General features: G+C 46.7%; 1 protein-coding gene across 3 annotated transcripts in view; it reads right to left on the bottom strand.

Moving 5' to 3' along the window:
- Arnt2 (aryl hydrocarbon receptor nuclear translocator 2) overlaps positions 1 to 15,690 on the bottom strand; it is a 142,580-nt gene that overhangs the window by 110,296 nt on the left and 16,594 nt on the right. Inside the window, exon 1 of one of the 3 annotated variants that reach the window (XM_038313597.1) lies at positions 2,568 to 2,691. The exons of the other annotated variants lie outside the window; for them this stretch is intronic. The gene's annotated coding sequence lies outside the window, so the exon portion shown is untranslated. Of the gene's footprint in view, positions 1 to 2,567; positions 2,692 to 15,690 lie in introns of those variants that run through there. 3 annotated transcript variants of the gene reach the window in all.

Raw genomic sequence — 15,690 nt, forward strand, 5'->3', positions numbered from 1 at the left:
GAGGGTTGATGCATGCTGGTGAGGGAACCCAGAAATTTTGGATGCGTGCTTCATCCTGCTCTCAATCCTCATTCCCTACAGGCAGATCAAGCAGCGTCTGGTCAGGCTTCAGCAAGGACATGAGCCTCACATATACTGATGGGGGTTTGCCACAGTTAGCAGCAAGGAGGGAGTCTGGGGCTGCACAGAAACTCAGATGCATTCCATGATAACAGTGCCACAGGTCAAATGCAAACCTTGAAACAGACGCAGGGGTTTCCATTGTGCGAGGGTAAGTTTAAAGCAGGGGCCGAGCCCCTACATATGGCTGCCTCTCTGCTCCTCCCACTCGCCTGCCCTTCTTCTCTACTTAGACTTGCTCTCAAGACCCCACCAGAGGTCTGGGGTTGCACATACAGCAGCCACAGCTGGCGATGGACAACCAGGACTCTCTTGTTCCTACCCTCTCTGTGGGATTGGTTCTCCAGCCTTACTCAGGCATCCATCCTGCTTCTCAGGAGCCACATCCCTGACCCCCTACCTTTTGGCCCTCCTGCCATGTGTCCTGCCAGCTGCTGCTCTTCACCAGGACTCCAGAGCATCCCGGGCAGCCCCTTCTATCCATGTTTCCCCTCAGTGACCTCCTCCAGGTGTGTAACACCAACACCACGCCACGGATTCCCAAGCCTGCTGTCCCAGCTGCAAGTCTGTCTACCTTCTGCTGTTGGTCCAACTGGTAACACCACGGCCGCCTGCTCCGCCCTGGCCCTCTTGTCTGTGCCCATTCCATCAGATAGGATAAGGCCAATTACTCCACTCTCATTCTCAACTTCTCTTTACTCTTGCCACTGACTGTGTGGAGTCCCTGCCATTGCCAACTTGTTCAGGCTGCTGCCACCTCTGCTGCCCATCATTCTGGCTCCAGTCAATCTCCCTGGCCATCCTTGTACCATGCCATATTCCCTCACACCCCAGAACCATTGCACACATTCCATCCTTGTGTGAGGAAAACTCTCATCCATCTCTTTGCTCAGCTAACTCCCTGGTTGTTCAGATTCCACTGCAGGGCCAAGTCTCAAGGAGGCCTGTTTTCAACCAGCCCCTCCCTCCCTGGTATAGCTATGGTCCCAATCTACCTGTATTCCTCCTGAGAAAGAATGAAGGTCACAGCAGTCCAGGGTGAGCTACCAGGGCTGGGATGACAGAGCCTCAAAGAGGAAAGATGATGATGTCACTGTCTCAAAATAATGGTGTGTCAGCCTCAAGGCTCAAAAAACGGAAAACCCAAAAAAACCTTGGTCACCTGATCCTCCTACACGGAATGGGCAGAAAATTCTGGAGAAGGAAGAAAACACGGCTGGGATGGCTGGAAGTTTGCATGGCCTCTGTCACAGGCGCTTGTGAGGGACCTGTTGCAAAGGACATGTACAACCTCCTGTGTCTGTCAACTCGGAGGACACAGGCCCCACAGAAGCTGGCACTGCGTTCAGTTTCTCCATCCATACTCCCGCTAAGAAACCAGATTAACCAGGTGCCCGTCCTTTGCTCAGGCTGCTGTCTGTCTGGATTATAAGCACCATTTGCAAAGCCTATTTTAGCCACAGGCTGTGCTAGGAGCCAAACAGCAGCCAGAGATCATTAAAGGCCCCGTGGAGACTGAGCATGAAACCGGCTGGGCATTTCACACTGCGCGCTGCTGGTAGTGAAAGACAGGAGGCCCAGTGCTCTGGGGATGCCAGGGAAGGTTCCAGAAGGCACAGCAGAAGTTCTTTCCTGAATGCCCCCACAATGATTAGCATACTCCATATCAGTCACCTTTGAAGGGTACACCTTCTGGGTCACTTTTAGTCACTGGAACATTCTGGAAGTCTTTGACCCCAAATTGCCACTCTCAACAGATTCATTTATCCCCCCATGTCCAACGTGACACTCTTGTAATGACCTGTGCTCAGGGTTACTCATTGCAACTGATAGCCAATACGGAAACAGAAATATTAGCCCCCCCCACCCCACCTGCAAGGATCCCCCAGGGAACGCTGTTCCCCACTACAGAGAGGCAAATGCCTGCTTTCTAGCTCCTAGATAGTCCTGCTAAGCTATACACACATCAGAACATCAGCCTGGACTAAGGGATGCAGGCTTCACCACAAGACATACAGCGTATCTGGCCCACGGTGCAGCATCCAGCTACAGGCTAGTCCTCATTTCAGGTCCAGCCACACTGTGTTGGATTCCTATAAAACAGAGCAGGCAGGGATAGCCTGGGAAGATGTGTAACTTGAGAGTATTAAGATGAAAGGAAGAGGAGGGATGCAAAAAAGATTTTGTTCTCCTCCTCCCTCTCCATGGAAACCCACATAGGTGAAAACGGCCCTTGATCTTCACACAGAGAAAACCAACCACAAGCAAACTTTCACAGTACAAACGCATGGACTATCTTCATGATCACTCAAATAAACAGCCCAAAGGCTCTCCCCACGGGTGGGAGAAGAGGGAGGGCGCTAAGCAAAGGAAATGCTCCCGCCACACACCCATCTTTCCCAGAGCGACACTCATCACAGACAGCACATCAAACGCTCCAGCCCTACCTTCGCAGAGGGTTGAACAAAGACCTTTCTTCCTTGTGAACAACACCTTCTTAGGAGAATGTGCTGCCCGGGTAGGAAAAAAAAAATGTCAGAAACCTCTGGGAGCAACCACGCTGCATTTGTATTCTGCTCAGAAAATGTCATCACAGATCTGTTTACCTTAACTGTGGACCATGATTCAGCCGTGACAACTGTCTTGCATACTGATCAATTTATTTGCGGCACAATTTCCAGCGTTAACTGCTTAGGTTCTGAAAAACTGGATTTCTTGTGCAGCTGCGACACATAAAAGGAAAGATCTCGCCTGTTACCAAAACATTTCAGTGAGAGGCTAGGAAGGATTTTTCTTGAAGTGTTGGGGAAGGGAGGGTCCCTTCCTCTTCCCGATGGAAGGCAGAGCTCACGATTCCTACAGGCCCTCCTCAGGGTGGGATGTTTGCAGCACAACACACAGAAAAAAGAATGTTAGCAGGGAGTACAGGGCTCTGCATCCAGGTGTTTTTTTTTTTTTTTTTTTTTTGTCAGGATTTAACCAGCTTTGGGGCCCTCTGTAAGACATACTCATCCACAGGAAGATGAGCCAGGCTCTGCCATAGGGCAGGAGGTGGCACAAATGGGAGGGTTTGTGACTGAGGCCAGGAGAGGAAGCAGAAGTCAAGCCCTGATCTCTCTGGCAGCCATCATCCCAGACTGGACACTGGACCCCTCCTAGCAAGCAGGGTTTAGCCTTGGGGACAGGAAACAGGCTGTGCAGACTGGGGAGAGGCCCTCCCTCCTCAGCAGGCAATGGTGGCACTGGTGGATCCCATCTCCCCAGGCTCCCCTGTGCTCTGAAATACTGGTGTATTTACAGGTGTAATACAGGTTCTCAACAGTGTTCACACCCATAAACTAGCTTCTTTTACCTTCCTTCTGGCTGAATGCCAGGGTTTCTCTGCTAAACTGTTTATTTTTAAAAAATTGCTCCATATGATATATTCTGATCATGTTTTTCTCCTCTCCCATCTCCTCAGATCCTCCCCACCTCTCTACCCACACAATTTAATGCTCATTCTCTCTCCAAAAATAAAATTAAAAAATGAAAACCAAAACAATAAGACAAAAATTACCAAAATGAAACAAAACACACATAAATGTAGTCTGTTATGTCTTAGACAGCTACTCTTGGGCAACAGGCCTGCCGTAGAGTGTGGTTGATATCACTCCACTGGAGAAAACTGATTCTTTCCTAACAGGTTATCAATTGCAAATGGCTTCCTGGTTAGGGGTGGGGCCTTATGTCCATTGCCCCTTCTCAGTGTGGGACTTTGTCTGGTGTAAACCTGTGCAGGACTTGTGTGTGCGGTCATAGTCCTGTGGGCTCCTATGTGCATCCGTCCTGTCTGTGTCTGGAAGAAGCTATTTTCTCTAGATTTTTCCTTTTCTCTGGCTCTTAGTTTTCCCACCATCTCTTCTGCGTAGATCCCTGAGCCTTGAGGGGGGAGAGGTCTGATGATCCAAAGTCTCTCACTTAATGCACATTTAGACTTTTTATTTTCAGCAGCATAGGTGCAGAAAGAGGATCAGAGACACTAAACAAAAGCCACAGGTCTGAGCAGAGTGGGGCATCTTCCCACAAAGGGTCTTACTCCTGAGGCACACCAGACCTCCCAACAGCCAGAGACCTTCAGAGAAAAGCTGGGGGTATTGGCCATGTAGAAGACACCTGGTGGGGAAGGCTTAAAGTATACAGGACAGATTGTTACCAGAAGGGCTCCAACCTGGCTAAAACCCAGGCTGCGGTTTACCAAGGCCTGGGCTTAGGCAGTCTGGCCAGGAAGGAGGAGAAAGCACAGAGTGCGGGGAGCTGGTGGGAGACCTAGCAAAGGAGAAAGCTCTGCTTCTCATACTCGGGAGTTTAAGAACCTCAAAGGAGGCAAAGCTCAGGTGTTGTAAGGAACTGAGCATACATGAGACAGTCTGTCAGCCTGGAGTACAGTCTTTGAGGAAGAGGAAGAAATGAAGCCATCCTCAAACACCTGAGGGGACTCCCTGAAGAACCACAAGAGACCAGTCCCCTACGGTGGAGGATTCCTCACGATGCTGACAAACAGGAAGGGTGAGGAACAGAAGGAATGACAGCATCCACACTGCCTATCCAAAGACAGTCTAAGGCCGACCAGATACCAAACGAGTGAACGTGCCTGACATAAAGAGAGAAGCTAGTAAATAGCCAGACAGGTGAAAGTCATTCCACCGTTGAATATCACGATTCACAGAATAATCTTATAGGCGAGTATTAGAGTAAGTAGAGCAGGATCAAAGTCTTAGGTGAGTGTATTTGTCAGGGATCCACCTGATTCAGATTCAGCCACTCTATCTGCCCAAATACGACTGGGCAGCTTTAGCTTCTGAGTCTTGCTTTGAACGTTGACTGTGCCCAAAGGGTCTATATGTGATTCTGGGTTTTATTTGCTTTCATTTAAAAAGTAGAGAACACACTTCCTTCCTCCTGTCCTTTATCTCCACTGAGACTCCAGCCACTCTGGCCACAGTTCTTTCCACCCGCTCATCCGAGTTCCTCCCCTCCAGGCTGTCCTTCTGAGGACATCATGTCATCTGTTCTGAGCTCATCTCTAGTCTGAGGTCTGGGGAATGGTAAAGTCTTTAGGAGGTAGAAACTAGTGTAAGAAAATGACATCATTGGGTGGGCGGGGCTCACATGCACGTGTACATACCAACACAGAAAAAAGATTAAAAATGAACATCAAGGAAACAGTACAACTATTAAGAGAGAAAGAATAAGCTTGTTACCATCACAGGCTGTTTCTAAGCAAAAATGTATCTAAAACCATAGATAATAATGTAAAGCAGAATAAAAGAAATTATATATCAATCTATATCTATGCGGAATTATTTATAAAATCCCTTAATAAACAATCTTTAGGATCTCATGCCCTTGTTTGTTTGCTTAGACAGTACATCTTTCAGCCTGGTGGTGGTGGTGGCACATGCCTTTACTCCCAGCACTAGAGAGGCAGAGGCAGGCAGATCTCTGAGTTTGAGGCCAGCCTAAAGAGTTTGAGTTTGAGGTCTACAAGAGCTAGTTCCAGGGCAGGCCCCAAAGCTACAGAGAAACCCTGTCTCAAAAAGCCAATTTTTAAAAAAAAATGCACCTTTCCAAGGAAAGGTCTTTTTTGGACTTTTCATGTCTTTCACAGGATAAACTAACAATCATTTGTCATGCTTGTTATGCCAAAGATTCTCAAGGAGTGAAACCTCCAAAATCACACTGCCACACCTATAATAAATCATTGTCAGCACGGGAATTATTGAGATGACAGAGAGACAGAAAAGAATATATTAGGGTTTTAGAAAGTAGCTCCAATTTGCCCCGTTTCATCATGATACTCAGCAGCAAACACACTCCTGCTAAGCATCACAGCTTGTATCCTACTAAGCATAAGAACATCTAACAGGGCAGTGCCAAAGACCACTGTTGTTTACACAGAAATATAATTTCTGCAGTGTGAGTACCACGAGTAAGTGACAATTAAAAATAGTAGCAATGCTCATGCTTGTTCCAATGTCAGATTGTCATTCAGTCCCGTCTCATCTGGCTTCAGTCTGGGTCACAGTCACATTGACTTGGAGGTCCCACCACCAGCAGTGAGTCAAACTGAATTAATTCAATACACATTCAATATGTGCTCATGCAAGGAGGAAAAGATATTCTCTCTCTCTCTCTCTCTCCTCTCTCTCTCTCTCTCTCCTCCTCGTGTGTGTGTGCTTGTGTGTGCATGCCTGTGCAGTTCACTACAAATGGAACAAAGCTAGCATATTAATGTTAAGATTACATATGATTTTTAGTTCCACTTACTCTCTATTATCTCCAAGTTGTTAGAACATAAGATGCAATATTCCTGTCGTTAGGAAAGAATGCAAACAATGGGGCCGAGTGTTTTTTTTTTTTTTTTTTTAGTTCCACTTATTCTCTATTATCTCCAAGTTCTTAATGCATAGAATGCAATATTCTTGTCATTAGGACACAAGGCAAATGCTGGGGCTGAAGATCAATGTGAATACCAGGATGCTGGAAGCTGGAGGCAGGAGGAGCGTCACAGGAGCCAGCGGGTGAAAAATCGTGCAGCCTCCCGCGGCTGAGCTGACACCCACCAGGAAGGGGGTGTGCAGGGAAGAGGCAAGTCAGAATTGAAAGACAGAGTGTCTATCGAGTTTCAAAGAGGTACCAAGACTGAGCAGACTCGGGAGCCCTTACAGGGGTTGTGAAAGCAGCAGTGGTAATTCCCGTGTTCAAGGGAAAGTGGTGTCTGGTATATTCTGATTAGGACAGACTGTAGTAACTGTGATAAACAGTCTGACTAGTCCATAACCCAAATAATCAGGAAACAGAAGGAATGGGAAGGCAAGACACTCAAGATGAGGGAGATGAAGCTCCAGGAAACCAGGAGACTCATTCGTTAAGGTCAAGGAGATGCTGTTACCAATTAGAAGTCAGGACAAACAATAAGGGTACCCAGAAAAGTGTGTGTGCCACACACATTCTAGAAGTGACTACGTGACTCAGTCCAACTTTACAGGGTTTCGTGGTCAGAAATGCCCAGTGGGGAGGGTAGCTGCTGTTGAGAACCAGAGCGAGGTTGCCAAGAGAGGAAGCTGAAAAAGCAGGTTTTTGCCTTGAGGTTCCAGGACAAAAGGAGGCCCCTGAAAGGACTGTGGTAGGTTCAGTGGTCCCTGCCTCTCTGGAAGCAGCAACTGGCCAGATAATGGATGGTTTTTCTCAGCAGGATTCACTGTGCCTTAAATATTAGAGCTTGGGGGAGAGGGTTTACTAAACAGTAAGAACAAAAGCAAGCAAGCAAGCAAACAAAATGGTGTTCCATCCACGCAACCGCCACAAACTAGAATGGAATGAGAAGTCAGAGCAAATGGACCTTGGAAAGGGGTGGGTGGGGAGTTCTGGGTCAACATTCAGAGAAATGGAGGATGAGTGTGGAAGCCCAGGGTTGTGTGGCTCAGATCACACGGCCACACAGGTCATTGACGTATGAGTGAACACCGTGGCATTGTGAACTCCTTGAGAGTGGAACTTCGGAGGCAACAGTGGGCGTGCGACAGCAAAGACTTGCCTGGCTCCATCCTTCATCTGGACTTACAAATCCAGGCGCCACCTCTCAGGGGCAGGACTTGGGAGAAATAAAAGATGGGGTCTGGAGAGGATGGCCCAGGAGTTAACAGAGCTTACTGCCTTTGCAGAGGACCTGATCGTGTCGGATGGTCACATCTGACTCCAGCTCCTGGAGGTCTGACACCCTCTTCTGATCTCCACCAGCACATGGGTGCACACACACAATTACAAATCAATACAAGTCTTCTGCGTTTGGATGGCTCTGAACAAATGTCCATCTGCTCCCCCACCCCACCCCCCTTCCACCAGGGCTTCAGAAAAGTTTATGGGAAATGTACTAGCTGGTTTTGTGTGCTAAATTGAAACAAGCCAGAGTCATCATAGAGGAAGGAGTCTCGGTTGAGGAAATGCCTCCTTGAGATTCAGCTATAAGGTATTTTCTCAATTAGCAAGCAATGGGGGAGGGTCCAGCTCACAGATGGATGGGTGGGGTGGTGCCATCCCTGAGCCAGTCGTCCTGGGTGCTATAAGAAAACTGGCTGAGCAAGTCACATACAAGCCAGTAAGCAGCTCCCCTCTGTGGCCTCTGCATCAGCTCCTGCCTCCAGGATTCTGCCCTGTCTGAGTTCCTGTCCTGACTTCCTTCTCAACTGGCTTTTGGTCCTGGTGTTTCATCGCAGCCAATAGAAACCCGAACCAAGACAAGAAAAAACTCCACACAGGACAATCTTTTCATCCTTTGTAACAGTTGATCACCACCGTCAACTTGAATAGACTGACACCACCTGAGAGTCTCAGTCTGGGCAAGTCTGCAAAGGTGTTTCCAGAGAGGTCTAAGGGAAAGATAGACCCATCCCCAAACGTGGGACCCCATGGGCTGGTGTTGTGTCCTGAATAAAAAAGAAGACAAAGGAAGCTCCAGTACTCCTCTTTCTGCTTCCCATCTGCAGACACATGGCTTCTGTTCTTGCCCTACAGTTCAATCCACTTCTTCTGTCACCTTTGCTACTGTTAGGGATAGCAGAACCAAAGCAAGTCCTCCTCTCCCTAAGCTGCTTTTGACAAGTGTCTTGCCTCAGCCGTGAGAACAGTCATGGATGAGCTGTCTTCATGGAACGGATCTGCTGCTTAAGCCTACTCGTTTTGTTCCCTTGCTCCTCTTCTTGTCCTACCCCCTCCTCCATCCCTCTCCACCCCTTCACATCCTGCTGCTCTCTTGATACTGCTGCCTCTACCCCTGAGCTCCCCGCTCCATTTCTCTAGGTCCTCCGCTCCATGCCTCACTTCCATGTTCCCACATCTTTGTCCCTCTGAATCTCTGATTCCTAGGCATGGCTTCTCTGTTCCCTCTGAATAAAGCACCAAGGAATGAACACAAACTCTGCAGGTCCTTCCTGTAGCCCTTCCTGCCCAGACTACTCTCCTCTGCCTCATCCCTCTAACCTTTGCCTAGGGCTTCAAGTTGGCCACACAGCTGCCAGCCGCTGTTCAACTCCAGGGAAAATGCGTGTCAGTAAAAGACATTTGCATAGCAAGACAGTAGGAAAGGCAAATTTGTTATTCTCTCATTATTCAACTAGAGAAAGGCTTCAATGCAGAAATATTATAAAGCCAGAAATACAGCCTATCATACCATAAGTGCAATTCTTCTCGGAGAATGTCTTTTCTAAAAAGGAAAAAAATTAACATTTTCCCCTGTTTACACAACAATTGATTAAGTAAATCACATATCTCTCCATAATACAAAATTCTCTTTAGGAAGTCTTACGAAGCAAAGCGATTTCCTTGTTGAAGAATATATTCCTTGATGACTACATTCATCCATCATTCCACAAAACCATTTTGTGCTACATTTTAAACAGCGAATTACTCTACAAATATAAAACATGCAAAATAGTAAAAACTGTTTACATGCAAAGCCTTAGAATGGCTTCTTTTGTTTGCGCGGTCAAGGTATTCGACCCTGTGCGTCATAGACCAAATGGGCTCTGTCTGCTACGGCTCAATTTCTGCTCTTGTATTTTGATGTCAAATATCCCCCACAGTTTCCCGTGTTCGAATACTTGGCCTCCTGTTTGCAGTACTGTTTCCAGAGGATGTGGAACCTGTAGGAGGTGGGGGCCTCACTGGAAGAAGTGGATTGCTGGGGTCGGACCTGAAGTTTTATAACTCGGGCTAAGATTCCTATCAAATATTTGCAGCCCTTTTCCACCACCTCGATGCCAGATCTGAAGTCACAGCTGTATTCTTCCATCACCGCGAAGCCACCTGTCACCATGCCTCCAGCACCTGTCACCATGCCTCCAGCACCATTGTCTCCCTTGGGGTTTCTGTTGCTTTTGATCATGGTGTTTGGTCACAGCAAGTTGGGAAGGAGAGCGTTTCTCTGGCTTACACTTCTGCATTGCTGTTCATCACTGAAGGAAGTCAGGAGAGGAACTCAAACAGGGCAGGATCCCACAGGTGGAAGCTGATGCAGAGGCCATGAAGGAGCTGCTTTACTGACTTGCTTCTCATGGATTGATCAGTTTGATTTCTTATAGAAGCCAGGATTACAAATCCAGAGATGGACGGTACTACCCATCATGGGCTGGGCCTGCCCCACTGATCACTAGTTGAGAAAATGCCTTACAGCTGCATCTCATGGAGGCATTTCCTCAACTGAGGCTCCTCCTTCTCTGATGACTCTACCCGGGTCAAGTTGACACAGAACCAGTCAATGCAACCATCATGGACTCTACCCCATCAAACTGTGAGACAAAGTAAATCTCACCCCCTGGCAGTTGCTTCTGTCTGACGTTCCCTCACAGTGACAAGGACAGGAACTGGTAAGGAGAGATAAAATGGGAGCTTCTAGAGACGAGGCCTGTGGGCTGCCCGGGAGTACAGGGAGCTGGGGCAGCTTTTGGTCATGGTGTTTACCATAGCAACAGGAAAACAAACTAGAACCCTCTCCAGGGGTCAGAGATGGAACTTAAAGTCCCAGCCTCTCCTCCTGCCAAGGTCTACCTGGTAAACAGTTCTCATCCTGGAGTTACCAGAGTCCCAGCTACTAGTCCTATAATTGGCATCACAAAGGACACTTTATCCCTCTAAAGATGCCAAAGGAAACAGGAAGACCAAATACATATTTAATAGCACGTACTGAATAGTGCACACTGTGGCTAAGCAGTGCCCATCTACACTGTTCCTTTGTTCTACAAAGATGCCCATCCCCTGCTATTTTCTGATGTTTCCTACCTTAAAAGGAGACTACAGAGAGAGTATGCTAGGAATAAAGGATCTCCGAGTGGCATAAAGTATGTGTCACACCCCCCCCCCCCCGCGTTGATGATATAGCTCATTGCACACTGCAAAATGTTTTCGTCTGCTTCTAGAATCCAGAGGGCAGATGAGAGGGTGACGGCTGAGAGGAAATGGATGTTGGGAGCTGTGTGTCAAAGGGCCTATGGTATCGGCTGCCTTCGACATTGTTCCCCCTCTCTCCTGCAGGGGGGGCAGGATTCACCCTTGTTAAGAGATCCACTTCAAAGACCTTGGAAGGCAAAGCTGAAAACCTATAGGCTTCTTCTCTAAAACCAGGGTGTTCTCCAGCATTAATCTCCACACAGTGGCGGTAGTTACAAGCACCTGAGGTCGTTCCCACTCAGGCACACGTGACACTGGCTAAGAACACAGGCCAGGAATGCTGGGACCTCATCTAGGTTCTTCGCTGTCTTGCCCAGATAGTTGGGTACTAGGCTGGCTCCTTCCACATGTAGACTATACATTGCCCCTACACTCGGGGAGACACCTTCAAGAAGTGCTCTTGTTGACGAGAGCGCACAGCCTGGGGTGAGGATGCCATTGAGACCACATTGCCAGAGCAGCAAGCCTTTTGAGCACGGCTGTGGCCGTTTCCTTGCTGGGATAACAATTATTAGCTAAAGCAACCTAAGGAGGAAACAGTTTGATTTGGCTCAAAGTTTGGAGGTGTAGTTCAAAATGGCAGGGAAGGCATGGTGCCCGGGGTGGCAGGGGTGTGAGACAGCCGGTCCCATGGTGTGCACAGAGAAAGCAACGAGAGATGAATGGTGTTCGGCTCGCTGTCTCCTCTTCCACAGTCCAGGACCCCAGCCCCTAGAATACGGTGATGACATGCCAGATGGGACCTGCATTTTCGGTTAACCCCCTCCCACGCTTCTCTAGAGGTGTTTTTATAGTGAGTCTAAACACAGTCAGGTCGATAATGAAGAATGACCATTCACAGAGGCTGTCTCCTCAATAAAGAAGACTCTGCAAAAGCTGTATGCAAACCCAAACCTGTGACACACAGAAGCACCTCACCGGCAAGGGTAGACCCCAGCTGGACTGCCGGTCCTGTGCCCTCCTTCCTTCTGGTAACAACACTGAGATCCTTATTTGACACATGCCCCTTCTTTCTCTTGGTCCTTGGGATTCAGATACATCTGCACCCAGGAAAGCTTCCCACAGCATCCCCAAATTGAACCACTTAGAACGTAACTTTTGACCAAAGACTAGCCTAGGGATGTCAGTTGGCCCTCCTATCTAGGATCTCTGCTGGAATTCCCAATGATGAGATGTAACTGGGCCACAACCTAGGGGGGGACCTGCCAGGAAATCTAACATGAGGAAGGTGGGCAGAGCCAAATGCCTATCTGAGCACCAAGTTTTATGGTTTATCTAATCTAGTTTAAAATGGGCTCTTTTTTAGAGATAGAAGGATACTGGAAGATTGATATTCATGTTCTCTCTCTCTCTCTCTTTCTCTCTTTCTCTCTCTCTCTCTCTCTCTCACACACACACACACACACACACACACACACACACAGAGAGAGAGAGAGAGAGAAAGAGACCTAAACTCACATTCAATAAACACAAACTGCTTCTACAATATTTACAGAATATTACTATTAGCATGGACAGAAATCTCACTAATATCTCAGATCTTGGCATATCTCTTAGTAATATTTTCAGCCATACAACATTATCATGTGTCTTCTATTCCAGGACTGAACAGCAGTATCCCCCGGCCCACAGGGGATCTGTTCAACACCCCCAGTGCAGGCACAGAAGGATACAGAGCACCCAACTCTGGATATGTTACTTTTCCTGCATACAGTACCCATAAGTTCAACCTATAAATCGGGCACAGCAAGAGATCAGCAATAACTAATGATTAAGAACAGAACAATTATAACAGCGTATCATAGTAAAACTTGTAAATTGATGTGTCTGGAAATTTTCACTTTCAATATTTCCAGATCCTGTTGGTTCTTAGTAACTCAGAAAGCAAAGCCATCCATGAGAAAACTGCTGATCACACTGGGAAAGACACCCCCAGCCTAACAGTCGATGGAAAAGGACATTGACATATAACCAGTACTGTGACTCAGAATGACATAAGTGTCCTTAGTGATGCCTCGGGATGGCCACTGTTCAGATCACATGAAGGGGAGTGTTTAGTCACTTGTGAAATGGTCTCAGACAAGGGCAGTGGTGACGACGGTAGCCATATTCCTGGCCATGGACTCTGCGAGGTGCTGAACTAAACAAGCCACGTGTATCATCTCATTGACCCACGCAACTCTCCTGTGAGCAAGGGATCATTGTTCCCATTTTATAGGGAAAGAAGTCAAAGTACAAGGCGGATAAATGTGTGTGAGGTCACACATGGCCAAGTGAACAATGCAGGCAAACCAACACACACGTCTAAAGCAAAAGACCGCGCCTTCTAGGCACAGAACACAAAACGCAACACACAACCTAGGATTACAGTCTCCTTAAATATGTTTCATTTTATCAGAAGGTGCAGGATCAAAAATGCTAGGAATTCTAAACAGACAAAAAGTTGTACACAAAAGTATGACTTTTCAGGCCCAGGGAGCTGGCTCAGTGGGCACAGTGCTTGCCGCACAAGCATGAGGACGCGATTTCAGATCTTCAGCACCCACATAATCTATGGGTGTTGTGTTGCCTATGCATAGCATAAGGCGGAAGAAGACAGGGACAGCTAGATCCTAGGAGCTCACTGGCCAGCCAGCCTAGCCAAAAAGGCATTCTGCATGTTCAGGGGGAGACTCTGTCTAAAAAAATAAGATGGGGATTGACAGAGGAAGACACTCAACATTGACCTCTGACCTCCATGCATGCACACATTGGCAATTACGCACATATTACACAAGCAGACACCCAGAAAAAGACAACGTCTCCATGCAAGTGAATACCTAGAATTACAGCACAATTAGGATTATCATATATGATTTCCTTGCTTAAGTTAATAAATCATGAAGAATTTTCTCCATCAATAAAAATGTTTATTTTTATTAAGCATTAATGTTTAATTGGCAAGCCATTAAAGACTATTGTACATATAAGCCAGGTGCAGGGGTGCAAGGCTGTGGACCCAGCTACTCGGGATGCCAGTGGATCACTTCAACACAGGAACCCGAGACAGCCAGAGCAACACAGTAAGCCCTTGTCTCAAAAAAGTGCTCTGAAATAAACGATGCACTTGAAAGAGAGAAAGATGATGTACGCGGGAGGCTTTGAAGGGAGAAAAGAGAGGGTAAATGGTGAAATTACAGTCTCAATTTTTTTAAAAAAATATTGTAGAGGTTGGAGACATGGCTTAGTGGTTAAGAGAGCTTCCTGCTCTTCTAGAGGAACTGAGTTTGGTTCCCAGCACCCACATCAGGTGGCACATCAGTTACCACCTGTAACTCCAGCTCCAGGAGACCTGACACCCTCTTCTGGCCTCTGCAGAGGCCCCCACACATGTGATATTTACACACAGAGACACATACGTAGAATAAAAGTAAGCATAAATCTCCCTTTAAAAATGCTGCAAATCCAAGCCCCTTTGTCCTTATTGGACACCCGGATTCAGTTACTTGTAACTGTTAGACTCCTGCCTTTGTAAACGACGCTGTAAAACAGTTTCCTTGGAACTGGGATGCATGCCTAGGAGCCAATGGGCACTCCTGACGCCTGAATCATGTCTGTACATGCACCACCACCAAAGCAAGGCAGGGATCTGCATCCCACCACCAGCAAATAGGCGGACTTCCCAAGCGTGCCAAGATCACCATGCTGCTGAGTCACTGCCAAGAGGACCTCCCAATACACTTGTTTCATCTTCCACGCCTTCAGTCACTACTGGATCCAAGTGGGATTTTATGAACTATACCTCTTGTTTGCTTTTGAATTGTCTATTTCTGTATTTCAAAAATGTTTCCTTGTGATCTGTCTTCCTCTAGTTGTTTTACATTCGCGCTCACACATACATACTTGTATACACACATTTATATGAAAGATTGTCTTTAACTACCATATAGTTTTAAAATACTTTCTCCATTGCCATTTAACTTGGCCTAAATGAATCCTTAAAATATAACTTATGAAAAAAATGAGGACACATCAAATTTCCTCCATAATAAATAAAATGTCTATACAACTGAAGTCGGAAGTGGAATCCAAAATATATTTTAAATATCTCTTACCAACTACAATTGGATCTATTTTTAATCTGTCATTTTTTCTTCCTAATGCATAAATTTTAATCCATTCATAGCGACTATTTACATATCAGACTCATCCCCATCGGTTCTCATTTGCTACCTCGTTTCCCATGTCTTTTTTTCCCTGAATTGTTCATGCTGTGTTGAGGACAGGGAGTTCCAGACTTCAGTCTATGACTTCTTCATCCTACTAATTTAAAGTGATTTATATGCACTATTGATTATTCTAGAAATATTATTATGCACGCTACAGCAAGTTAGGAGTCCAGAACCACGTGGCTTTCCCTCTGGCCACGCCACACAGCATGTTGTTATTGAGAGTCAAAGCACATTGATCTTTATTCTCGTGTTCCCCACTTTCTTAGCCCATCCCTCCTCCTTGTATCTGAAAATTCCCAATGAGGTCACTTTTCATCTTCTGCAAGGAGACCCGTTAGGATCTCATTTAGCAGAGCCCTTGGTTCTCTTAATTTTC

Source organism: Arvicola amphibius, chromosome 12, assembly GCF_903992535.2.
Source record: "Arvicola amphibius chromosome 12, mArvAmp1.2, whole genome shotgun sequence".
In the NCBI taxonomy this organism is placed as follows: Eukaryota; Metazoa; Chordata; class Mammalia; order Rodentia; family Cricetidae; genus Arvicola; species Arvicola amphibius.